The 27,054-nt window shown below is 42.1% G+C and overlaps 1 protein-coding gene across 4 annotated transcripts in view; it reads left to right on the forward strand.

Annotated features, from left to right (window-relative positions):
- LOC128305845 (diacylglycerol kinase 1) overlaps positions 1–27,054 on the forward strand; it is a 73,326-nt gene that overhangs the window by 3,942 nt on the left and 42,330 nt on the right. The window lies entirely within an intron of this gene.

Genomic DNA, 27,054 nt, shown 5'->3' on the forward strand with positions numbered 1-27,054 from the left:
ATTCGAACTAACGACAATTTTCACGCTATATTTCATATTACAGCAGCATTAATTCAAATATCGGATAGCATCCAAATTGCATTCATAAGGTTCACAAACCACACATTTTCAATGCTAAAAGGACAATTATCTTTATCAAATTTTATCATCAATTAAAGAGATATGCCTTACCGCGATTTTGGGCAAAAGTGCTAAGAATGCTACCGGTGGTAAATCTGGGGAATAGTGACAGATGGAAAATATTTATTTATTCCAAAGTTAGAGCCTAAAATATGCCAGTAACTTTGTGAGTTGTTACCTGTATGTCATTTAATGTAAAAAATAATAAGCCGTGTGGTTATAGTTAGGGTATGAAACTATTCAATATAAAAGTATGTGAATAATGTCGGGATCTTGAAGCTAACCGTAGGTCAATCCTGCACCGTATAAATTGTGATTATGTCAAGTATATTATGGGTTACAATAATGAATGTTACGGGTATTTAACATTCGGTGGATATTTACATATATTTACATTGTTTCTCAACATCTCTTAACACTATCGTCGCCAATCGCAAAATTGTCATTATCAATGTTATCAAATGTTCACATTGCCATCGACGGTGTTGAGATACATGTGCGACAGTTTCGAATTTTGAATTAATATTATTTTTGAGAAATTAAACAAATTTTATGTATTAAAAAGAATCTCCGATTGCACGGTTTTCAATTAAAATCCTATCAATGTTACATCTTCGAAGAATTTCACTTCACGTTCGTGTGGCGTTCTGTGTAAAAGGTGGTCATCGTTTCGTAATCGAATCTGCAGCTTTCCAATCGAGTAGCACCCGTTATCGTACACATCACTTGCAACAAAGTACTTCTCCGGACCAGTAATGTATGTGTGTGATGCTTTTTACCTCTCGGAATACCGTTTTTTTCCATTTTGCAATCCGAAGTGCATCCGGTTGTTTGCGATTGAACTTCATTTGCAATCATTGTTGTTTCTCATCGTATGTATGCAAATGTTGTACCGTGTGGTACCGATACCGAGAGCGAAAAGCGGAGGTTTCGCAAGGTAGTGTCGATTCGTCCGGCGGTTTCCTCGGACCCGAGCACGGCTTACCATCCGGCATATCGGCAAATGTAAATGAAACAATGAATAAAGAAACGGAGGCGCCACCATGTGTGGTGCAACCATACCCGGGTGGGTTTGGGCGAGCAGTTTGAGCATTTTGTTTGCACAAGTTTGTGATTGCATCGTATTATTTGTTCGCTCTGCTTGGTTGCCACCATTCCCGTCACCGTGTACTTTATCGTTGCAAAAATGTGCCACGTATCAAAAATAAACCCTACGGCAAACAGATACTGTATGATTAACGTGGTTGTGCAGGTTTTGTGTTCCTGTTCGTCTGTTCCATCCCTCCCACCTTCTTGCTTGCGCGTCAGCAAAAGTCATGCAGCAAAAGGGATAAAACCTGGGCTGAAGCCTGTCACGGTAGAGTGATTAGTTTATCCTCGACACGAAGTTATGGTGCCGTGTCGGAGGGGTTTTTTTTGTTTGTTTCTTATTTTTGGTACAGATTTGTTGGGTAAAGTTTTCCATCAAGTCTGTTTGCTGCGCCGAAAAGTGTGGGGAATAGGGAACAGAAAGGAACACAGGCTCGGCGGAATAGAGTCATACGTTGAGTGAAAGTTTCCTTCATTAAAAATGAGCTCGCCCTGTTCCTGTTAAGCAACATGGAAGCGTCACCGTTGACAGCGTGTTGATCTTCTTATTGAGGTTGTATGAACTTGAAAAAGTTGTTGCCAAAGTCACTGATGCGATGAAACAGGTTTCGTGAGTTGTTCTTTCACGTTTGGGTGAGTTTTTTTTCCCTCGCGAGCCCTTGTACTTGTGCAACAAATCCTTACGCGTCCGAACGATCACAGAACAATGAACACGCGATGTTGTAATAGTGCTATTAATTAGTACAAACTACTGGAGTGAACTTAGTGTCTATAAACATCAGTACATGAAATCTTTACGCCACGGCGGATTCAATAAAGAAGGAAGCAAATAAATGGAGTTGCCTTTTCAAATCAAACTTCAGACGATGAGTGTTTTATGCACCTGCTGATCGCACACAGACGAAGGCGGGAAAAACAAACTCAAGATCTGTGTTAAACAGTGCATTTCAATCGTAACCATTCAATTGAACCCAGTTGAGAGTGAACAAGATGCAATCGGACTACATTGCCGGTGTTTCCGTCCGATTCCAGCCGTTCGGGCCACCTTTTGGACGGCCCCTCTCCCCTTGCTGCATCAAATACCTTATTGGCACTCTGCTGCATCCATCTTGGCTGATCATGTCCTGTTTCATTACCTTCGATGTAACGCGCTGGAAGCGAAAGGAGTTGTTCCTTCCTTTGGATGTTTTGGTTTCATTCATTCGCCGTTGGAAGCTGGAAAGTTGAGTGAGCATCTTCACTGGCACTGGCTTTTCTTATCAATTCCTCCCCCTCGCTGGTCGGGTCGTTGCCAATTTACGTCAAATGGCCTTTTTCCTCCCGAAAGCACTCGACCAAACCCGGGCCAGACTGACTGACTGACTGTGGTGTCGAGGTGGAAGTTTTACCGAAAACTTATTCGACCCATCGCTCGACTGCTCGAGAAATCCCATAAACGTCATCGGCGAAAGCGAATGGCAGTTTGGCAACGGTAAGTGTTGTGTGCGAGAAGAACTGATCGTTGCTGAATGGATGTGTGTGTGTGTGTGGGCCCTTTTGCTTCTGGCGAGCAGGAATGGTTTTTGAAGTAGATTTTCCATGGAGCTTTGGTTGGGGGACGCGCGATGTGAACGAGCATGTGTCTGGAAGTCGCATATAATGAACGTCCGTTCACGAGAGCCAGCGTCATTCGCTTCTGCCACGAAGGAAGCAAAGCTTCTTCCAATTTCTAGCATTATTATACGGGTGTTAGTATGGGCTATAAAATAAAATTCTATCGAAATGCCGCGAAAAACCGGGTATGCTCGAGACATTTCCAGGCCGAGCTGTATGTGTGTGTGTTTCACACAGCAAATGGCCACCGACGTGCCTCGGAGCGCACTGACATTGGACTTCGCCGTTCTGTGGTGCATGCTGAACCTACCTTTGCGCCATGTGCATGACAAAGGAGTGAGCAAAGAAAAAAAAAAGGGACAGATAGGAGAGTACGAAAAAAATGGGTCCGGAATAAAATAGAAATCATTGCAGACGGTTGCAAGAACCGCAGGCTCCATTTAGAGCGAATGCGAATGCATTCCATTTATGATGCTGCACGGGTCGGGGGTGCCACCCCCCTGGGTGCCATTGTGTATCATTATTTTGTGGCACTGATTTCGTTACTGTGGGTGCCCGGGTGCCTTTTAACACTTTCGCTTCTTTGTTTGGTTTTATTTCGCTTGCCGGCGGTATGGTTCGTTTTTATTGCGCCCCGTAAACACAGTGGTTGCTTATTAAAATTTATTCTATGCAACGCTCCGGTCGAGAGATGTCAGAGATGTCAATGTTGCAGCATAAAAGGCCGCATGCATCAGAACGAATTTTGCTGCGAGTTTTATTGGAGCCATATACCGGAAGTAGCGGTTGGTCTTCATCTTTAATATTTTATTTGCTTTTTATGCAAAACAGAACAAAGGTTTTGCAGCTGTGATAATTTTAGCAGGTACTTAAAGGACATCTTCTAAAACGTGCCTGAATGTGTACTAATGGATTACCACTACCACAACACACGATGAGGAAATGAACATCGTAATGGGTAAAAATGGGACTGGCATGCGCTAGATATTAGCTCACCACATAAATCGATTATCATGTAGTTTGCACGCCTGACAACTTTGATTAACCCCGTGCAGCATGCAGCCCCCCTGCTCGGCTGCACTATCCACTTCCATGCTCAATGCGTGTGAGCACCGCGTTTACTGTAGTCATTAGCAGAGCTAGATGAGATTACATAAATTAAAACCAGAGCACAACGGCCAGCATGCCATTTATATTCATTGGAATTGGATGTCTTAAGATTGGGTGTCTGCAGTTGGATGGGTGCTTGAGGTCGACGACTATGTGCGTACCTAATCAAATAAACATCCAGCGCCGGTCGAGATGAGGTGCGAGCCGTGTTGCGATGATCATTGAGCGATGGTGAAATGCCGCCCGCACACACCGTTTAGTGTGATGAGCAGTAAAATTTTGGCTCCCACCAACCCTCCCTCCACCCCCATCATCCCACCCTCCACCTCCATCAAACACCTGGCGTAACATTAGCACGCGCGCCCGGCATGTGGCGCCCATTCCCGGTGCCCGGTGGCAATAAATTCACCATTGCCCCCCGGGAGAGGTGGTTTTGGGCGCGAGTGAGAGCGGAGTGGCTTAGGTGAGCATTTATTTGCATTAGTGTTTACTTGTTTACGGATGAAAGATTGCACGGCAGGACGGTTCGGTTTGGGGATGATAATTATTACAGCAGTGTATGCTGCTACCGCTATAAAGCATGGGCATACATATTTTCCTGGCCGGTTGTTTGTTGGCTAATTAAGGAATCTTGGTGGATCTGGATATTCCGCAGGACCTTATCCTTATCCTGGATATAAGGATGAGTTTGGATGTAATAACTATTTCCATACGTTGATCCGCTCGTTGCGTTTTCCTCAACTTAGGCAGGGCCCAAAAGGCCAATATTATTCAATATCATTCAAGGACACTCGACGTGCGAATTAAGTTCTGCTAGATTACACACGGCACATGGGACAAATTACACACGGGGCCCTAAAGATAAGCACAGGATGCGATAATGCGATCAAACATTTCGTTCGAATGAGTTTCGCCTAGATACTCCACAGACATTACCCGAATCCTTCACCCAAAATATCCCTATCGATTCGTTTTTTGCGTGTAACGTAAAAACAAAAATGAAACATTGCTCGAGCGCGCAGTAAAAGGACCGGAAAGTATCTCTTTCGGATTGCGAACGAAAGAAAAATTGGCCATCGTCATCCACAGCATTCGGAGCGTCCCATGGTGCGATTCCGGCGCAGTGTCCCGTGACATACGGATGATAAATTATGTTTCGCGTTTGCTGTTCCTGCTGTTCCTGCTCCTCGGGGTCTCTTTCTCAACCGAAAACCGGCTGCTTGGGCGCGCGCGACACAACCGCTTGTCCTTCGGGTTTCCGTTTCGGGGTTTTGGAGAGTTCCTTCACCACCAAAAAGGATTATGCGATATTAGCATCGGCTAGCCGGTCGTTCCACCATCATCACGCAATGAATGCCACAGGCGGGCATAAACCAGCTCCCCCTTTATCCCGCTGTCGCCCGAAAGCTGCCGTTCGGATTATTCAGCACAAAACTTAAGTTTGGCGGCTTGTCCGCTTAAGGGACGCTAAAGGTCGCCGCCAGTAAGGGTGAAAATGATGAAAATGTGGCTATCCTTGGTTGTACCGGGCAAAAGCTCACGACAGAGAAAGAGAGAGAGAGTAGTGGATACGCTATCGGTACTGATTCGCTGTCCCTGATTGCTGTGTAATCATTTTCCCCTCCCGTTGGGACTGTACCGTTGCGTGAAGCGAGTGAATGTGATTTTTGAAACCCCGTGGAAAACATTGATTTGTGGTGGTTCTGTTGTCGAAAGCGAGCCGCACATGTGTTGATTGCAGTTTAAAAGCTTTTACTGTGGATGCAAATGTATCCATAGTGATGGTTGTAATGACACAAGATAATGGTGACAGAATATGAAAAATGGAATGTGAATGAAACGTAAAACTAACGCTATACAAACATAAATCCAAAGTAGTGTTGTAGGGAGCGGCTCGATAGTGTCGACGATCTTTACACGACAGGACGGGTCCAAAATCACATCCGGATCAATCTCCCGTACCATGGACTGACTGTCGGATTACGTGGTAAAATAAGTTTAATAAGCCAGAAAGGGGAGTCAAAACCTAAAGGTTGTTACGAAGAGAAGAGAAAAAGAGTTATTCATATGAATCTTTACTGAGGAGTCATTCAAGTCAGCAATCGACTCTCAAAAGATTCAAGATTATAATAAGAATAATTTAATTCTTTTTTCGGAAGCAAAAAACATAAAAATAACGCGAAAATAATTCAATTTGCATTAATTTCATGAATCATTCATCAGAGTCAAGCATCAGAATTCGAAATAGCCCTGCAATAGTCCCTAGTACTTTAATAATACAGTTTGAATAATAAAAAAATATGTTATTTTTTGTAGCAGTGTGAGTTTTATTTGGCTAAATACACTAAGTAAGACGAATTAACATAACGACGGGCATTCACTTAATGTGCATACTTTATTCATAAACTAAATAAGTTTAAATAACTGATCGCTTCTCGTAAATTATACGTTGACAAGTTGTGTTAATGGAATCAGGAAAGTGGTTCCTCGATCAGAAAATGGGACTCCAGACGCCTTTTAGTCTTGCATTTTCAATCGCTAGAATGAAATAATCTCCACCGCAAGGTAGAAAACCACCCGTGCTTAACCCATATTTCCACTTTGCTTGCCTATAATCGGCAAACTCGCCTCATGAAATATGAAAAACGCATAAACTATACTACACCACGGGTCAAATTTACGAAAATATCTTTACGGCCTCCGAACTAGCACCAATCGCGTTTAACGACGACACAAACAGGGTGGAAAACAGGGTGGACCCGGGCCTTGGATGACGGTGGGTGGTTAGACTTTTCTCTAGGCGCTCAACGCGTTCCGAAGCCGGCTGGTAGGAAAATGCATTACCGTTCCATTCAAGTGGCTGTCCAATTTTTAATGTTTTCCAACAACTTCAAATTAGATTCTCTCGGCACGGATCGGGCCCGTTCACTCACCGCGAAAATGGTGTCTTAGTGGGTCAGATGTCAGATGATGGGTAAAAGAAAAACAAAACCTTCGGCCAAGAAAAGGAAGTAAAACATGCTGCAAAATTATAATTCATAATTTACACAAAACACAACACAAAAAATAAACCCGTCTTGCCTTGCGATTGCTACGCTCGGGGTTTTTGATGAACAGAAATTAGTTACATCGTAGTTTGAGAAACGGAATTGCTTCTGGTCGCACATTGTGTCACACACACACACATACCGTACGCCTCAGCCCGCTGGCCTCGGTACGGCACGGTGGAAAACATTCCGAATTAACCCAATTAATTATTTTATACTTTGTTTATTTTTCCTTCACTTTCTGGTGCTGTAAGTGTGTGCAGTACATCATACACAGTTGCGCCCGATGTCGGTGCTGTGGTTGGATTCCCGGGAACGTGGCAGATAGAAACACTCCGATCTGCTGCGGGAACGCTTCGACTGGGAGCTGGAAAAATTATGCTCCCCGGCTGCCGTAGCATTCCCGCCAGGGCTTCGGGATGGCTCGGGTATTGCTGTGGGTAAAGTAAATTTTCCTTTTCCCGTGGCGTGACATTTGCATTACCGATGTCTTCTGACGCAATATTCTCGAATACCGCCGAAGAAGCCGATTTGGGGTGAATTGAGAAGTGATTATAACATAAAAGTTTTCGTATTGTTGCAGAAATTGAAGATATTTCGTTGTAATTTTGCAGATATTGAACCAATTTATCTAAAAAGACAATTAAATTTTAATGCATTATTGAGTCAAACAAATTACGGTACATGTTGCTTATCGTGTCAATCATCCCTTTGAACGAAACCGAATTTAGAAAATCATACCTAAAGCGTAGATGTATGTTGTTGAATTTTTTGCTGTTGTTTTGCTTCTGTGTATCTCGGCTGGCGGTTATGGTGTTGTTTACTGCTCAGCCTTTGTATGTATTCGTTACACAGCCGTTTGACGTCATTAACCGGCTGTAGAAATTGTGTACGGCTTTTTTCCGTTTTCTTTTTTTTTGTAATTTTCCTTCCATCGCTCTCGCACCCTCTCGAAGACTTTTTCCAACCGCCCGTGTGATTCTGCAAGAGGTGTAGGAGTTTTCCTTTACGATCGGTGCGGTCCTACCGGTTACCGGCAATACCGATGGTGTTTTCTTTCACCCGTTTTTTGCCTGCCCCGCTCGAACCGACCACAATCGTCGAGCACGGTTGGCAAAACTACTCACCTTGGTGTGCGGGGTGCGCCGTTCTGCTTGTGCGGCCCGGCCAAATGCGCCCGAACCCCGGCACCAAACGGGATGCAACGGAATGGTTTGGTGTGGTGTGTTTGATGTTTGCAATAATTTTGCTTGTTATTACTGTGGAGGCAAGGTGTTGGTTTGGGGTCCTGCCGCACACGCCGCTTTGCCGTTTCCTTTTCTGGTGCGGTTGTTTGCTTACCTCTCTTTGCCAGTTCGCGAGTAATCGCTTCTTATGCTTAACTCATTAATCTTCGCCTGTTTCTTGCTGTTTCGCCCTCCGGGAGTGTGTGATGTTTTCATTAGAATATTCACACATTTGCGCGCCACTCCTTGCACTGCGTCCTGGGCGCTGGGACGGAAATGCGGCGTAAGAAAATTCAATTTCAACCACCCTGCCGCAGCTCATGCCCCGAGGGGCTGGCGGATGAGATGCGTGTGTTGTAGGTACGCGGCCTGAACAGTTGTTCGGTGGAATTTGTTTTTCCTCGGACAAACACGGGACCCCAACGGTCGGTGCTACCGATAATTTCCCGCACAGAAAATTTATAATTACCCGCTGCTTCCACCTTTCTTCGACTTTTCATTTGACCCATTCAAAACTTGGAGCGGTTAGTTGAATTATAAACGAGTCGCAATAAATTGAGCCTTGGCCTAAATAGTGGCACAGGGGAAAGAGTGGACGCAGTGTCTTTGATCTTGCGGTTACGTTTCCTTTATATTTTGTTTTGTTTCACACCGCAAACATGAGTGATGCACGATAAATTCGCACTGTGTGATAAACATGGAAGATATTGGTTACAGTTGCAAGGGTGCGAATCGACATTGGTGGGCGTGTTATTACGTTCGGATGTAGTACCATGTGGTGAACGAAGGCGGTTATGGAATAGCGACATAAATTTGAGCTTTAATTGTGCTGATATATTTGGAACCATGGTCATCCATTAAACAGATAGAATTTACTCAACATGTACGTCTAAGATTTTGATGGTTTGGCAACCTGAAAGAGAACGAATGAACGTTTGAAACATTCGATATATTTACAGTTTTGAAGAAATTATATTTCTAATATTTATAATTCATTAAATATATTCCCGCTAGGTAAGAGGAATTCTTCATTATTTGGAAATATCAAATATGTAATAAATATCAAATATTAAATATGATGGTCATATTGATGTTCTTTTGCAGAAAATTTATTCCTAAAGCTGCATTTCCTAAAGCTGCATTTTTTTTTTTTGTATTAATGATAAAATAAATCTTTTAATGTATCAGGATAACTTTAAATCTATTGGCAAAAAATAATCATACGCTTCCGGGCTGCCATCGATAGCCCATACATTATCATGATGCGCCTACTCTACAGCTAGTTTACAGTCATCTGTCTGAGGTCATGATCGTACTATTTTCAGCACCCCTCCCCCCCCCCCCCCCCCCCCCCCCCTATCATCGGCATCGGCAAAATCATGCAAAATTCCCCACGAAAGTTTCGAAACGACGCGCGGTCGGTGGCATAAAACATATATTTTTCGATAATGTATGCAGCTGCGAACATGACTGTCCGTTCGGTGTACCTTTTGTACCCCAGCAGTGGTGACCTGAATCATTTATCCCTGGGTTAGCGACAATTTTAACTTGTCAAAAACTTCGCCAAAACATGCCCTCCCGGGGGGGATGTTCGAACCGAAAACGGGACAGATGATGGCGCAACCGTTATGGTGGTAGTAGATGCGAACATACACGAACTGCATGGCGAGGCGATGGTATTAGGCGAAAACTGTGCGACAAGTAGAAAATACTGTCATAGTTGTTTTCATATTGTCCGCGATATTCGATTGGTTTTATACATGGTACTGCTAAGGTTGTTGAGCTGGCATGTTTGCTGTGTATTATTGTAGTTCGTACTCTTACAGAAGTTATGACTAATGTACCTTAAATTGAACACAATCAAATAGCTCCCAATGTTGCTAGAATTTAGTAATAAACATTAATAATAACATTTTCATTGATCATTTAATTTAGAGTGCTAATCAATGTCAAGCATCTGAAGTATGTTGTAATTGGCAGCATCGAGTGAATGTAAAACAAACGTCACATTACTCCACATTTGTCCGTATCAATATCAATCAAGGCACATGGTAGTTGTGTCTCTTTTCTCCTACTTTTGTGTAACTAGGAGTAGTCGTGCAAAAGCATGCAACACAACAACGAAAAGAGGAAACAAACAAAAACTGGAAATTTTTGCTGCTTTATTGCAAAACGTATACGCAAAGCACAAATAGCCAGGATACGCAGTGAAATGAAATGCATATCCTTCCGGGGGTGCAGCACTAGTGATGGTTGGTTTCCTTGCCATGATGCGAGCAGCCTGGAATTTGATACACAAGGCCAGAGGTAGCGGTACGTTGTTGTACATACCGTTGTTCTTCTGTGCCGGCGAACAGTTGTGGTGCATCCAATTTGTACATTTTCAGTTTCTCCCACCAACAATCGGGCTGCCAACCCTTTCATCTGCTGGAGTTTAGTATTTGCTAGCAAATACCACACACACCGGTACGACGAGGTTATGTAGTTTTATGGATTTTTTTTTCACTACACTCGGTACCGGTGGTTATTGTGTGCTGCATTTTAGGAGGTAAAACTTTTACTGGCTCGCATCATGCAGCGATAAAAACAAAATACCACAAAAAAATAAACAAAACGTTGTGATGCTGCTTTTCGCCGACAGCCATTTTATAATCCATTATTTATGAAGAGCAATGGAATGATAACATATCCACGTCCTGATGATGGTAATGTTTGTGGATGTAGATGAGAATGATGTTTACACGAGGGCGATGAGGTTGTCCGATAATACAGTTTGACAGCTTATTCTCCCCGTAGCGTACATTAACCACAACAATCCGATTAGTACGAGACAAATAATAGAAGCTGTTTTAGAAAAACTTTAATAAATCCAAACATATTTAAATGGGTCAATGAGGGACTGTACTACACATAAAATAAATGTAGTACAATTAATTTGCAGCGCGGGGTTTGTTATTAGAACAATTATACGAGTTATGAAACTCCTCCGCAGTGCAATTTATCAGCGCGTCCAATTAAATAAATCATACGTTGCTTAATATGTGCTGTGGTTGTTTTTCGTACAACGATATAAGCGTTAGGACACAACCTTTTCCTAAAGCATTGCCCACTCAATTAACCTAGGACATTTTCTTCGTGAATAATAAATCTTAGTACTTCATTTAGCTTGTCCGTAGCGTTTGGTGTTTGCAAAGCAGTGTGAGATTTATTTTTTTATTTCCATACCTTCCATACAGCACCCGGCGAGGGAACCGAGTATCGAGTTATCTCGTAAAAAGACAGCATAAAACTGAAGATGATATAAAACAGCTCTGCTCAGTTCACCGAGCATATCATACCCCGGGTAAACACGATAAGGTTCACCGAGCATTCGCAAAAGCACATCATTATAAAGCACAGCTCATGTATCATCGGAGATTTTCACACTCGCCATCTCTTCACCATTTATTATTTGTCTCATCGTCAGCAGTAGCGGCGCGCAGCATCGGTGCTGTATTGCTTCCAACGGTGGTGGCAACGTATTGGGTTTGCAGTTAAATTTTATATTCACAGTTTACCTTCACCGTGCTGCCCACGGACCGGCACGCACGGGTTGTTAAATGGATGGTCTGGATAAAATGGAGCCGAGCGATGAAGCCAATTGGAATAGGGATCGTTCGGTTGACAACCACATTTGGCAAACAAAAAAAATCCACGTTTTTAAAGTGTGAAAACAAAAAAGTTCACACTTATAAGGGTGCATATATGTTTTTTTTAATTCTCGTTAGAACTGCCAGGTTATATACATTTGTTTTCTAAATGTGCAATGATTTAGGAGGAAAATAAATTACAGTCGTTACCACTCTAACATGAATGACACATGTTCATCAATTTTTGTCTGAATAAAATTAATTTTTACATTGGATCGGTAACTTCTAAAATTATCTAAATTTGAATCAATAATTTCAAAAAAGCATTTAAAACTTAGTTCTCATAATCTAATAGAGTCTAGGAGGCAAAACGATAAAGACAACCATTTTTGTATTGAAACCGACCGAAAGGCATTGAATGTAAAATGTTGAGATTTTTTAATTTGCGTTTGAACGTTGCGCTCTTTGAAAATTTAAACTATCACAATAGATTTCAGTGTTTATTTGAATTTTGGTAGTAAAATGGAATTGGTTAATCGATATTTTTATATAAAATTGAATCCTTTTTCTATAAATTGTATAGCTCCGAAGTAATTGTCCTTAATCGATTAAAGGAGCGAAAAAATCCTGAATAAGTGACAAAAACACAAGACTTAAAGGCTAAAATTGATGCCGTTTAGACAAAACTCAACGCATCAATGACTGTAATATAAAAGATAAAAAAGCTTCAACAACAATTTTATTCGTTTATGTGCTGCAAATATGATTTCAATAATGCAATTATGCAATAATGTTTGCAAAATTATGCAAATATCATATTCAATCATTCGCATCCCTTTACCGTTCCAGAATTGTCTTAAATCCACAATAAAAAGAACAAACCAATGTTCGGTATTGCCATACAGTACCAAACGGTGTCCAAAAATGGTGCCGGTAGATTGACCTTTCCCGAGAACATTATTCGTAGGAACTGATCTGTAAATAATGTATGCGCCTGGCACTCGAGTAGAATGCCATCCGCCTCTTTACACGCTGCCGAAGTAAACCTGTACGTTGTATGCATTTATACATTTTTAAACACATCTAATTACATTGTGAAGAATTACATTCAGAATTTTGCCCTTTTGCGATCCCCATTGTATTATGTCACGCTGAATCAGATTCCCTCAACTTCCACACATTCCATATTGGACGAGAGCTGTTGCGGCCGTGCAAGCGAGCGAGGCAAAGTTCCAGCATTTTCTTTTAATAGCACAGCCAAAAAGGAAATGCATTCACAACCGCGCTGCTCTAATTTGATAACAATAGAACGCGCAAAGGTTATCTTTGTCTGCGTTTGCCTTCAACCTTGGAGGTAAAGGACGTTGCGGAGAAATGGAAAGACACATGAAGCTAGGTAAAGTTTCCCTTTCACGCTAGTGTGCCTGCCTAGATAAAACCCGTTTAGGCGACCGTACACGAGCTATCGAGATAATCGATTCTTTTACGAAAGGAAAATGTTTTCTTCTGTGCTTCCTTTAGTAGCGCTTTTTTTTTGTTTGTAGTCGGTGTTCGGTTATGCAACGAACGAACGCAAGCACGTGCGCTGCCACCACTTATCAATGAAAATGAGTCGCCTCGGTTGCCGACGTGCCTTTATGCGCTATTATTTCTTACTCTTTTGTGTTTCGGGATTTTCTTTTCCCCAGTTGGCGAACTGTAGAAAGGGTAGAGGAAGGACCGGCATGCTTTGGAAAACTTCTTATCGCACCCGCCGATTCCTTTTGCGTTTGCCTTCTTTTCTTGGGCAAATGTTGAAGAAAATCGGTCGGTAAGCGGTAGCTGTCTATCCGCCAGCCCGTCGCTGCTGTTCGTCAAAGGGTCAAGTGTTTCTTGCGGATGTTGGTCATCTCGCATTCTCCGACATCCGTTGCCCGGAAACGGGATACCGGGCAATGCATATTTCAACGAATGCTCCCCAAAAGCGGGCTGTACAACGCTAGTTTTCGGGGTCGTTTCCGCAGGAAGGGTATTGAATCCTTCGCGAAATTTACTACTTCCGTCACATCCGGCCAGGAATTGGGCGATGCCCATCATCGCAGGCGCGAGCGATGGGAAAAGTAGATAATTATCCCTTGCAGCTTGGGAAATCCCTACCGAACGGCTTTCAAGATAATCGCCTCTCGAATCCATTCAATGACGTAGCGCGCTCGGTGGCTTTTCGTCTAATATTTATGGACGGCGGGGCCCCGCGAAGCGGAATCCACGCCTCCGCACAAAACATTTTCGCCAAAAATAATCACATTTTCCGAACGATGGTTTTATTTCGGCGCACAATGACTTCCTCTCCGTTCCGGCCCATTGAAACGGCCTGAACAAATGCTCAAAGATTCATGGCTGTAATAAAGTTTATTACCATCATCTCATAATCGGCCGGTTGCTGTTGCACCAGCCCCGGGCCGGATCCCAACGGTATTCTGCTTGCCGGCGCAATGAGATACATACATACTGCGAATGAGGTTCGGGCTAACTGGTCATGTGTAATGATTGTTCATCGTTTGGGACGAAAATGGGATGGCAGGTTGGGTGATGAATAAAATGCGTACATATGTTACCGGTGCGTGGTAATAAATTTGTTCAGCCCCAGCACACGATTTAGATAACTAATTAATTGCATTCGTTACGTGTGGGGAGAATACGTAAAAAGGCTGGTATTACTTTGTTGGCATATAAAAGACTAAATTGTTATGTTTGGAAACCTTTTAAACGGTAGTAAGAGAAATATTGTTGTTTTACAGATTGACTTATCTGTTCCAAGGTGATTTAATACCTTTTGAAGTCAGCGCACAAGATACCTATCGTGACGTACGACGGCTCGGCTCGATTCGACGTATCACTGTTCTCTCTGCGATATTTTTAAGTTTTTAGTGTAAAAATATTAAATTCAAGATATCAGAGAGGTTGGATGATTGGAATCCAAACTGCAGACCAAGTTATCATGTAGGGTGATGGTTTACGGATTTTTTTCAAAGAGGTTGATTTCGGATGGCTACGTGGAGTTGCTGAACAATATAGTAAAGACATGGATTACGTGTTCCTGTAGTTTTTATGTAGTATCCTGTAGTCCATGACGTATAATAAGTACAAAAAGATATTCTTTGTCCTTGTGGAACTGTCAAATCTACTCTATAAACTCTATCTTCTATGGTTCCAGTAGCTCGTCCGAGAGTAGTTTAGAGGACTTTCGATAGTGGTTGTGGTGCCTGATAAGTAAATAAATAGATTATTTGCATCCAGGGATACACGAATACCAACCAATTATCACCAATACGATGCGGCAGAGTTAATAAAATTATGAACCATACGAATTACTATCAACCGATCCAGTGATGTGGACTCCCAATTTAGTACACACCAATGCTTTGGCAATTCAATTGCAACTCATTTCATTTTCCGCATTGCTCACGCTTGTGTGAAATTAGACGGTGTTTGCTTTCCTCGTCCAATATTTTGTGCGACATTTCTGTTGACAAATGCATTGCAACATTTGCTACATTCCGGGCGATTTATGTACGCTGGAACTGATACGAATGCATCATTGGAAAAAGAGGGCTAATTGATAAACAAGATAGTCCCCGGTGGACTCACGATGCCCATCCATCAATTCATTGAGTTTTGCAGCGGCGCTGTCATGCAGCCGGTGGGTGCAGCGTCCCCATCGGCCAACCGCATACGTTGTGATGCATTATGCAGCAGTGATGATGACGACGAAATTGATTCTTCCACTCATCCTCGCTCAGTAATGCAGTCAGTGTAATAATGTTGACAGCACGTACTCCCACTTGCCACCCCGCCACCCGCTTCACCGCGCGGCACAGGTCAAAGGATTTTGAAACTGTGCCAAATGCACATGCACATTGCCGTATGAAGACACACTCAATATTTTATGCTTACTGCTGCAACCATCCATGATACACCCGATGTCACCGGGACGGAATTATACACGCCACCCGGTTCCAGAGACAATAGCCTGGTATGCCACTGAGACCGATATCGTGCGCATCCGTGATGCTATCGGCCACTCCACCCTCTCGCCCCTGCACAGTTATTGTATTGCATTCCATCTCTAGAACAACTGAGTGTGTCAACCGAGGGTGAATCGATTTTTCCATTGCAGTTGATCAGCACGCGATACAAATAGTACAAAAATGCATCAGGGAATAAAAAGCGTTTTGCTGCTGCTACGAAACACCATCAGGTGGAATGTGGAAGGTCGCATTGAGTGAATGGTTTTGTTTATTCATAAAGTAAAAATAAACAGCGCAGCTACTGACAAGGAATTACATGATGGGTTTTATTCGTAGAAGATTTTGCTTGTACAAGTTGTTGAAGATATGTTCGACTGCTTGAACTTCTTTGTGTTGTGGTGCATAAAATATGAAAATGACAATTGGTGATATATGCTTTGAGGTTGGAGCTTTTTTTAATATCTACAATGGTTAATAGTTGTAAAATATTTAAGGCTTAAATAAACTTTCATGAATCTCTGTACATTGAATTGCATTTAAAATAATATTTTGAAAAATACGTTCTTAAGTAGTTCTTCTCGTTGTTGGCGTAGTGACCTGCTCAGGCAGCTCATGTCTACTATTTCTGTGCTTATTAGACTTCAGTCAATGCGGATGGAATGTAGGACCGTGTCGTACACCGGGCCGCCCTTAACTAGTTTTTATATAATAATAATAATAATAATAATAATAATAATAATAATAATAATAATAATAATAATAACTTATTTAATTTATTATAATTATTATATTTTTTTAGACCAAAATGCGTAGCCTATTCTTGCTAAAATACTGTAAATAAGTAATATACATCGCGAAGCTGTGTTAAAATTATTTGTATCATAAAAGAATTTGTTTGTGTCTATAGTGTAAATAAAAGCTAACGGACAATCAATCTTGAGTCCACAGCTTCTACTAATCATCTAATAAAGCCCCTTTGTACGAGTTCCCTCACAGTTAGCGCATCAACATGCAATCAACAGTGAATCTCGATGGAAATGATCTAAATCTCTCCTTCCATAAAACTTCATGACCGCTGCATCAAATGTTTCATTGTTTTATGATCCATTCCGCCACCAACGGTAGTTTATTCTTCTTGCTAGTGCCACTCAAAGGTGCAAGATTCGCTGAAACTCCGTACCAGTATAGCTTAGTCCGCTTGTTCCCACTCGCAAATGGTGGATTAGAAGACACGGGAGCATATTTATGCAACAAAAATATAATTTAACTTAATTCTTTTCGCCCTAAAGTGTCTGTTCCGTCGCCACCGGTAGTTGATGCGTAAAAGCACTTCATCTCCATCAGTTCATCTTAACGTCTATTTATTTACACCGTTCACCCACAAAGGAAAACTTACGTCCACCGTGCTTGCGCAATGATTGCCCCCGGGGTGTCTTGGTTTCGTCGCCGTTTTGCGGATGTCGTTTTCATTCCATCTCATAACGACAACGCCATTTGCCAACTCGAGCTTCAACTTGACGTGATTTTGTTTAAGGATTTACACTTCCCTTCAGCAGATCTAACAGCAGCTGCAACTACAGCGAAGCTTTTTGATGGTTGGACTACGTTTATGTTTCATCGCTTAACGCGCCCGCCCACCCGCGCGGGAAGGGGGAGGGAAAGCTCGGCAGGAAGATTCGGGATGACACTCAGCCTGGATCGCTCCGGGCGTGTGGACACGTAATGGCACTCGTAACTCACTCAACGAGGCCATTGTGACGGTGACGGCGAGTGGTAGTGTGGATCGAGAGCGCGCGTTGGCTGTTAAAAGAGGTGTTGCCACTCGAGATGTCGCTCGTAGAACCCCAGACGTGCCGCACTCGCGTGAAACGAACGGTTAAACTTTCCAGGACAACACCACGATTGGAGGATAATCTACGTGACCGGTTATTTGGTGAAGCATTTTCCGGTTCTTTCCCTCTTCCCATCGGATTGTGATGAGTTGGAGTATTGTTACTGGTGTTTTGCTATCACTATACTTATTTTATTCAGTGGAAGGCGAGAGGCGAAGTTTCATCTCGTGTCGCGACCTCGTCAAATACAAATGGCAAAAATATTGCTGCGAATGCAATGATATAAAATGGAAAGGAGATGACCATCGTTATGAAAGAACTGGGATATAGCAACGAGCTTCCGTGCGATAATCGAATTGTTGCTCTGGGAGGACTTCTGATTGGATGGACTGTAGTAGCTATCAGCAGTATCTGGAGATGTGATAAATGACTTTCGACGAAGCTGGCTATGCAATACTTAAAGCAACGACAAATGGTATTGGGAACTTAGAAATAATAAAACAATTTTTTAAAAGTTTTCGTTGTGATTTTGCAGGTCTATAAATTTACATACGTTCATTTAATGGAAAGAATGAACAACTCTCTTCAGGATGAAGACACAAAAAATTATATAGATGAAGTATTTGGTGTCCAAAATCCCATCCCGACCAATCCTCCATACGCAGGATTGGCTATTCGGTTTAATAAAGTCAAAGAAAGCCAGAAAAGGCAGTCCTAGACCTCTTGAAGTTATTCTGCCGATAAAAAAAGTAAATTATATTTCATAAAGGTAAAAAGTTTATGAACAAAATATACATGATAATTTAATTAAGTCAACTGATAAGCTTTGACCTTTCTAAGTGAATACAATAAAAATACAGACAGTTCCCTAGATACACTGCTCCTCTTATACGAATACGCTTGGAATTTAACAGCTGAGTTATATTAAAAAAAAGATGCTTAAAAATGTTTGATTCTTTGTTTATTGTTGTAAAATAACGGCTCTTTGCCGTATGGCTTTTGTTATGATATAATAAAATTTATTTTCAAAATTTTCCAACGTTTTCTTTCAAAACCTAACGTTACCTGAAATACTGAATGGAAAAAATAAAAAAGAAACCCTGATTCAATATACGCAGATTTTAAAGATATATGAAATTGTAGTGAAATATATCAGTATATATATAAGGGTAACTCGGAAGCGGCTAATGCCTTTCATATGCCATTCATATAAAATTACCAAAATGAATTGCTACATGTTGTATTTCATTTGTGTTAAAAACATTAATATTACTTTGTCTGATTATGATGGCGTTTAAACCTTCTTAACATCATTCAGCGTCTTTGCTTGTCTTATTCACTTCAACTCGCACAATGGCAATAGTTTTATCACGAAGCATCCAATTAAAGTTGTTACAAAACTGGAAAACATTAAATCTAATCATGCCAGTCTCATCAAACCGTTGCCGATTGTTGACGAAACGAATTTCCGCAGTATTAGCACCAAGATGATAGCACGCTACATTTCTATTGTATACGAGTTGCGCCCGCTTTTTTACGCAGAACCAGGAAGTTTCACACTACCATGGCAGCGCAACAGAATAAATAGGATGACGAGGGACGATAATGGTGCACCATGCACGCAGTATCTTAGCGCAAGGTCCGCTACACGTGCATAAACCCCCGGGTGAGAACCTTAAACAGTCAAAACCGGATGGAAGGAGAACAAAAAAAAAACGCACACACAACATAATGGAGGACAGATCGCCCGGTGGGTAGTAAAAAGTAACCGTCCATGCATTTGTCTTCTATCGTGATAAACCTACGGAGTACTGTCAAATGGATTGTTCGGTGTTGATAAAACAAAGGGAAAGAAAAAAGATCAAACCCATTTTAGAAGCTGGTAATTGGATTACACGGAAAGTTGATAGTCCCACCGGTCCTTATTACCCGGTAACAAATGGAACATAAAAAAAAGATGTGTCTAACTTGTTCTGTTTCGTACACATACCACACCACAGTCGCCAAGCGACAGTTGGGCAAATGGTTATCAAGAGCCTTTTTGAACACTTTTGTCGCTGAAATGAACATTCATTTATGCTTCAGATTGGGTTATTGATGTTTTTTTCATCCCCTGTTATGGAGAGTGCTTTTTTGTTTTGTGGGAAGACTTTTCTAAAGGAATTTCCATTGTGCTTTTCGATGGCCCTGGCCAGAACCACCGGCAAGTGTTTGTTGGTTTTGTCCGAAGCACCGAATTGCCGTGAAGTACACGGTGTAATAATTGTTCCATCCAACCGTCTCTAATCTAGATCATCCTTGCATAATCTCGGTATTGTCATTCAAGCACCTGTGAATCCTGAAAATGGCTGACGAGTCCGAGCAACGCAAACAAACATCACACGGAAAGGTGTGGCAAACGAATGGAGAAAAAGAGAAATGTATGTAAAACTCATCGTGTCTCTGTATTTGACACCGAATTGTCGTCACCATTGCGTCGGTGCGATTGTCCAGCTGGATGATGGCAACAGAAGTAAATAAAGAAGATGAAAAAAAAACACATAAAGCCACATTCGGCTAAGGATGAGCTTGCAAAGTCAGTCTTGCGTAAACCCAATGCAGCGTAGGAGATTACCTGTGTTGTTTATTGCTTTTCTTGTACTGGGTGGGAAAGTTTTAAACAACTCATATTTGAAAATGTTAATCTTGTAGTGGAGTGTGTAAAGTTGATAGGGAATTGCTGTAACATTTTCGAAAAATTAAGTTCATATTTTTATGAACTTTGCAATTTTCATTCTCTGTGTTGGAAAGTAGTAAATTCACGAACTATTCAATCAATCAAATTCAATTCAAACATCAAAATAATACAATGAAAATATTATAACGCACGTAATCTATTGCTTCAGGCTTGCGTGGAACATTTGGCTATTCCCATCTTACCTGTGCCGATGATGCACGTATGCAATCGTCAGTTGGTTCCACATCGAACTACAGCATCGATTATTTCGTTCAATTTTTGCTCAATTACCTACCGGTCAGCCATTATTGCATCTGACAGCAGTAACGCCATGGTCCAGTGTTGGCAGCCTAATCTGCACCACATTGCTGCTGCTGTTGGTGCTGCTGGTGCCGTTGGTCTGGAAATGATTACAGGCCTTAGCAGGCGCCTGTCATTGACGGCTTGAGTCAATCAAAGCTACCGCCTCCATAAACGGGCCACCATTATCCACCGCCTGTGCAGGCGCCGCCGAGTCCTCGCCGGGGAGCGTTGCTGTCCGTCACTGGGGAGCCCAATGATCTTCCGCTAGTGACTGACGTCAATCGGAACCCGGGAACCGCCCCGCAATGACGATGCCAACTGTGCCGTCTCGAGTCGTAAAACCTTTTATGCTGCTGTTCACCGCTGCACAGTCCGATCGACCGGGTCAGCGTTGTTCCCGTTGCGCGGGAAGTTCACTCACTCGCCGCTAATGTTCAAACTTTCCTGCGCGTTCCTTTATCGCACGATTTCCGCACGACTTTTCGTGCACGAAGTCGCGTTTCGCGGCGGGACCAGGGGAAATTTCCATCATTTCCAAATTATCAAAATGTATCTGAATTACGGTATTGCTTTACGGTACGTGGACTGCACGTGTCCACGAATGGAAAAGCAGCTTCAGCGTGCGTTGTCATCCACGTTGCTTCGAGGCACGTATTTGTACGGGGCATTTGGCGTTGTTGCTTGTCTTGATTCACAAAATAGACATCAGATGAGACGTTAAAGTTGATAAATTGTTGCCATAAATCGCCTGCCGCTGCTGGGCTGGCACATTTTCCTTTTCCAGTAACGATCCAACAACAGACGGTTGTGCATACAAAACAAATATATTTCTTTTCGAGCGATAGCTTACCGCCCCAAGTTGATACTTTGACTGTATGAAGTATGTGTGGCGATAGACTACTTCTTATCTGTAATTGCGTAGCTTAATGCTGTGAATGTATTTTAAGAAAGACGAATTGTGGACATATTTTTAAATACTAATTTACGCTCGCTTTGTCTAATGTATTTCGTAAGTTCAATAAAATGCTTTTACAATGTGACGTTGCTAAGGGCTTAAAACAAAACCGATAAAAGCCAAGCCAAACTAAATAGATAGAAAGTACCTTACACAGCGTAATGGGAAAAGTCGTTCATGCAAATAAATAAGTGCAAATATCAACAACAACTGAATGCATTTAGCTCAAAGGTCCTGTTTTTTTCTTCCCTCCGTTAAAACGTTTCGTGTTTGCAGGTAGCAATTATCTTATCGTTATGAGCTGAAAGCATAATGCAGTCTTTGCATAAAGTTTTACCGCACCTGGCTTAGCTTACCGTCGCGTCCGTGTGTATGAAACGTAACACGCGGTGGAAAAATTTAAAGCAACATAATGAGTAAGACAAACAGCGCAAGGGAGTTACTCATAAATATGAGCAGAGCATTACGCCAGCAGTAAATCGCGTGACCTGCACCGCGGCTACATCAGTCGCGGGTTGGAACTAGTTTTCGCTTCTGCCTGTTTCATTTCCTGGCCAGACAATTGATGTAATTTTTTTTCCATTTCCCTGCGAACTAAGGAAGGCACGCGACCCATGGGAGTGGGAAGGTAAGCCCTCATTTGCCGCAGTGTTACCATATCGGCAAGACTACCGATCGGTCATCGTCATCCGCAGTAGTTTTGTTTTCCATACCCAAAAGGCAATGTAGCGCTTCCAGCACAGTACGGTTTCGCATTCACCTCGAAACCTGCCGGGTGGCGTTGCAGTGAAAGGAACGATTTCCGGTAGCTAATGACTTGTTGAATAATATTATCATCGAATGGTTTGGCCTGGAGTTCAAAGCGGATGAGGTTGATGCGCAGGATGAGCAGGATCATTAGTTTGTCGTTGGAGAAAAAAAACGGGAAAATCGTTTGCTGTTGCTCCGGAACCACATTTGGATACCGTTCGTCCACTGTGCTGCCCATCCCATGCGTGGTAAATGACATGCAAATTTAATACTGTATGTGAAATGAACTGCAGCTCTTTGCGGTGATTTTCGTACTGTAACTGCAATGTGTTTCCTATGCCGCTGTATAGGCCGATCCGGACCGTATATCGGGTAATGTAAAGCTCAACCATGTTCACGATCTCTGGGCTCGAAGTCTCGAGTTTACTATGCTCTCAACAAGTCACTCAATAGGTTGTACAGTTTGTAATAAAAAGAACACATAATTTGTTACTCTAAAAAACAATATTTTGTAGATGTTATAATTGTAGAGTATCACCACCTAATATATTTAAGGATGGAAATGTTAAATTCCTGAAATTATTTCAACCTTTTCTCGCTTGGAGTCAAATTTGGTGACCTTTGATGTGTCCCTTGGTTTAACATCGTGGCATGTTTGTGGTCATCTGTTAAGCAGTTCACATCAAATGCTGCAATCAAGCAGAGACCCACTTTACGTAACCGGCACACTTCTTTTCCTTTTTTTTTTTGGGCCATTCCGATCCCGTGCCCTTACGCAACGGAATGCGTTCGGGTCGAGACATGAAACGGCCGGCACCGGTCTCACTGTCGTCGCGCTCTGATGAAGATATATCGACCGAAAGAACGGGAGTTAATCTAACGAACACCCAAAACCAGAACGAGAAACAGCCCACGGGCTAACTTTGCCATAGCTCGTTTGTGCCGGTCGTATTTTCACTTTCGTCGGTTTTGCCACCGTGCCACCGTGCACAAGCAGATGAACCGCTTTTGCGAACAGACACACTTTTACTCTCCTCGACCGCTTGGTGGATGGGCGTACGTAATGAGCGAAGGAAATGTGCGATTCATTAAGAAGTTGTGATAAAAAATGGAGCTCCATTGAGGCCAACGGTTGCTCGTGCATCGGGCACTAGAAGCGGAGAATCGGTGGGGCGATGGTGCACGTGACAAATTAAAAGTGACCGTGGCAGGATTAGGATTAACGGGCCGAAGTATCTCTTTTATTTTATTATTTCAAATATTAATCCAGACAGAAGTCTCTCGTCGTCCGGGTGTTGAGGTTAGTTTGGAGTCGTTGTTGCTGGCGGTCGCAAATTGATAGCGGGGGCGAAGACAGTTAATAGAAATGTGTGGTCCCAAATTTTGAGCAGGATGATATGGGATATATTAAACCTTTTCACCTTTTTAGATACAAAAGAATCTTTGCACGATTTATTTGACAGTTTAGTAAAATTATCTGTAAAACACGGTGTACAATTTGAATTATGTAAAAAGAAATTTTAAATGATCCATAAAACTGGCTTCATGCCGGTTTGGCCAATTGTTGAGGAATGTGAACAGTTGTTTTGTTTAAAATGTGTTATTTAGATATAACAGGTGGGCTGATAATTGTTTGGCCTATGATAGTAAAACACTTTTTTTTGCAAAATTATTATTTTTATTCAACATACGTCCCTTCAAGGGTGTTACAGCGATTATACAGCCTAATTCATGAATTTTTGCCATTATTTTCACTGGTTTGTGGCACGGTGAGTTGTCTTGGCGAAGCAATTTTTTTTTCTTTTAATGTGGCCGTGTTTTGGCGATTCCGTCCTTCAAACGCTCCAATAACTTGACGTGGAGTCGATGTTAATGGTCTTTTCTTTCTAAAGATCCCAGATTGCGAATCCCAAAAAACTGACGCCATAACCTTGCCAGCTGATTGTTGCGTTTTCCCCCGCTTTGGAGCAGGTTCATCGCGTCTTGTCCACTCGGATGACTGTCTATTGGATTTTGGAGTGAAGTGGAGAGGCCAAGACTCATCCATGGTAACATACTGACGAAAAAACTCGGATTTATTTCGCTTAAACTGCTCCAAATACTGCTCCGAATCATCAAATCGGTGTTGTTTTTGGTCAAATGTGAGCTCGCGCGGCAGCCATTTTGCACAGAGCTATCTCATATCCAAATACTCGTGAACAATATGTCCAACACGTTCCTTAGACATCTTTAGGGTGTCAGTTGTCTCGATCAACTTCACATTACGGCTGCTTTTAATAATTTTGAGATTTTTTTAATGTTTTCGTCAGTAACCACCTCTTTTGGGCGTCTACTGTGTTCACCATCTTCAGTGCTCATTTTACCACTTTTAAATTTAGCATACCGTTATATTAAGGTTGGTTTTGGTAGAGCAGTGTCCAAAAACTCATCATCAAGCCAATTTTTGGCTTCGACTGCATTTTTCCCCTTCAAAAACCAATATTCTATCAACACGCGGAATTCCTTCTTTCGCATGATTACATGGCTCATTAGGTTATGGCCCGAGTGCTGTCAAATTTAGACAGAACTCGTATGAAGGTTAGTACAAACTAAATTTGAGATAGATTTAAATATACTAGAGCGAACTATGTGTTAGGCCAAACAATTATCAGCCGACCTGTTATGTTTATATTTTACAAACACAGCGTGGGATCTTAATTAGGCTAACCGAAACAACAGTTTCCTCAATCACAATGAATGTACCACGAATTACCTGTACAGTGCGTTGTTACAGTTAAATTCCTAGGAATGGCCGTGTACTTTTATCACAAATAGCCCATCAAATTTCTATTGCACCTCTCGCGCCACTAATTTGTTTCCCCATAACGATATATTTATTACGTCTCTGCTTTCCAACCCCATATCTGCTAGAGACAAAGGCACCTACGTGAACCCGCTGCTCCAGCGTATCACTGCAGAAGCCACCGGCAACTAGGAAAATATGTTGTCGCCCAAGGCAACCCACCCGATGGTGTTCCGGATACATGTGTCCGTTTTTCGCCCGAATCCCTTTCGTGCGGGCCCGGGTTCGAATACAAACCCACAACGGCTTACGTGATAATTATCATGTATAATTGAACAAAACCCATCCTGATCCGGGGATGACACCGCAGCTAGCAATTATGGCACGGGATGGGTCGGTTTTGGTTGGTCTTGTTGGTCACATAACTCATGTTCCCGTTAATTAATGTTCCATCCCACGATGGATGACGTCCGTTTTGGTGGTGCGCTCGCTATGCACCGTCGTATTACTGAAGCGTAATGCTATTGTTATTATTACTGCTGTTATCATTATAATCATCACAGTGATTATTATTGCCGGGCGTACACGTGTAGCTCTTTGGGCAGAGCATTTGCCTATGTCCGAGAACCGAAAACCGGAAAATACAAGGAAACATATCATCCAACACTAACGGATGCGGTTTGGCATGTGCTCAATAATGTCGGAACTTCACGCGAGATACCGCCCGAACCCGATTTGGTATGTGATGTTGCTTCGAGCGTTGGGTATGTGACTCAGACACTGGGCGCCTCCATTCGCCCGCAAAGGAATTATGATAAAAACAAAAACATGTTTTGTTACACAGCAACATATTATGTTCAGCTGCGAAACATTAAAATTTCACTTGACTCGCTTTCCAAAATGAAAAGGCGAATGAAAAGTTAAAATAGCTGTAAAAAGTTTTTCTCTCTATTTTCTGGGTACATGTGCTTGCAGGGCATGGTAGATCGTTGAGATGGCTTCGAGAATGGGTGAATTGTTATGTGTTCCTTAGACCTTGGAACGGTACTGTTTGTTTATGGTTTGGTTCCCCATTGAGTGGGGAAAAATAATTAAGCTGGTATTATAGCAAGACTACCACATCAATAATCAAATTTCCTTTACACAAACACACACACGCACGCGTAAACAAATAAATATATCATTAATGCAACTCCATTATTGCAACTTTACAGCTGAACTCAAACATCAGAACACGAGAGACTCCTTAAAATCACCGCGACACACTGACAAAACGGGCTAACAATAGTGTGTGAGTGATTTTTTTATTCTTTTCAATGCAACAAATGCTATTATACGTTACCATGCTTTGACGCACATCTTCGATAAACATTGTGTGTATGTGCAACGCATACCAAGCGCATAATGGGCCTTTTTGCCTAGAAGCTCAATTGTGTAAACTTTTCGACTCACTCGCTACTCGTTATACATTTCATGCACCGTTCAAGCAAGTCCGTACCATTTTCCCGTTCGTACCTTGGTCGTCGTTGAAAGAATGCGTCACGCTTTCTGGGTTGTTCGCCTCCGGCAACGGAAAGCTCATCCATTCTTCACTTTTTCACGTTGGTGACGTCAATTAAACAACAATGGGTAATTTCTTCACAATTGTTCCCCGACCGATTCCGGCGAAGGAGAGAAATTTCTGCACGAAGCGGAATGAAGTTACAGGAAGCTTCGGCACACAGCAAGCCATCGAACATGCCATTCGTTATAATTTACTGCGCTTTGTGCTGCAACAACTGACGTAGGGCACATTATTATATGTACTTTTGCATTGTACTTCCAATAGAAGCTACTTTTCTGAATTTAAATGATATTTTTTTATAGTAATTTTGTACATTTTATCAGAACTATGT

Source organism: Anopheles moucheti, chromosome 3 (assembly GCF_943734755.1).
Source record: "Anopheles moucheti chromosome 3, idAnoMoucSN_F20_07, whole genome shotgun sequence".
NCBI classification, from domain to species: domain Eukaryota; kingdom Metazoa; phylum Arthropoda; class Insecta; order Diptera; family Culicidae; genus Anopheles; species Anopheles moucheti.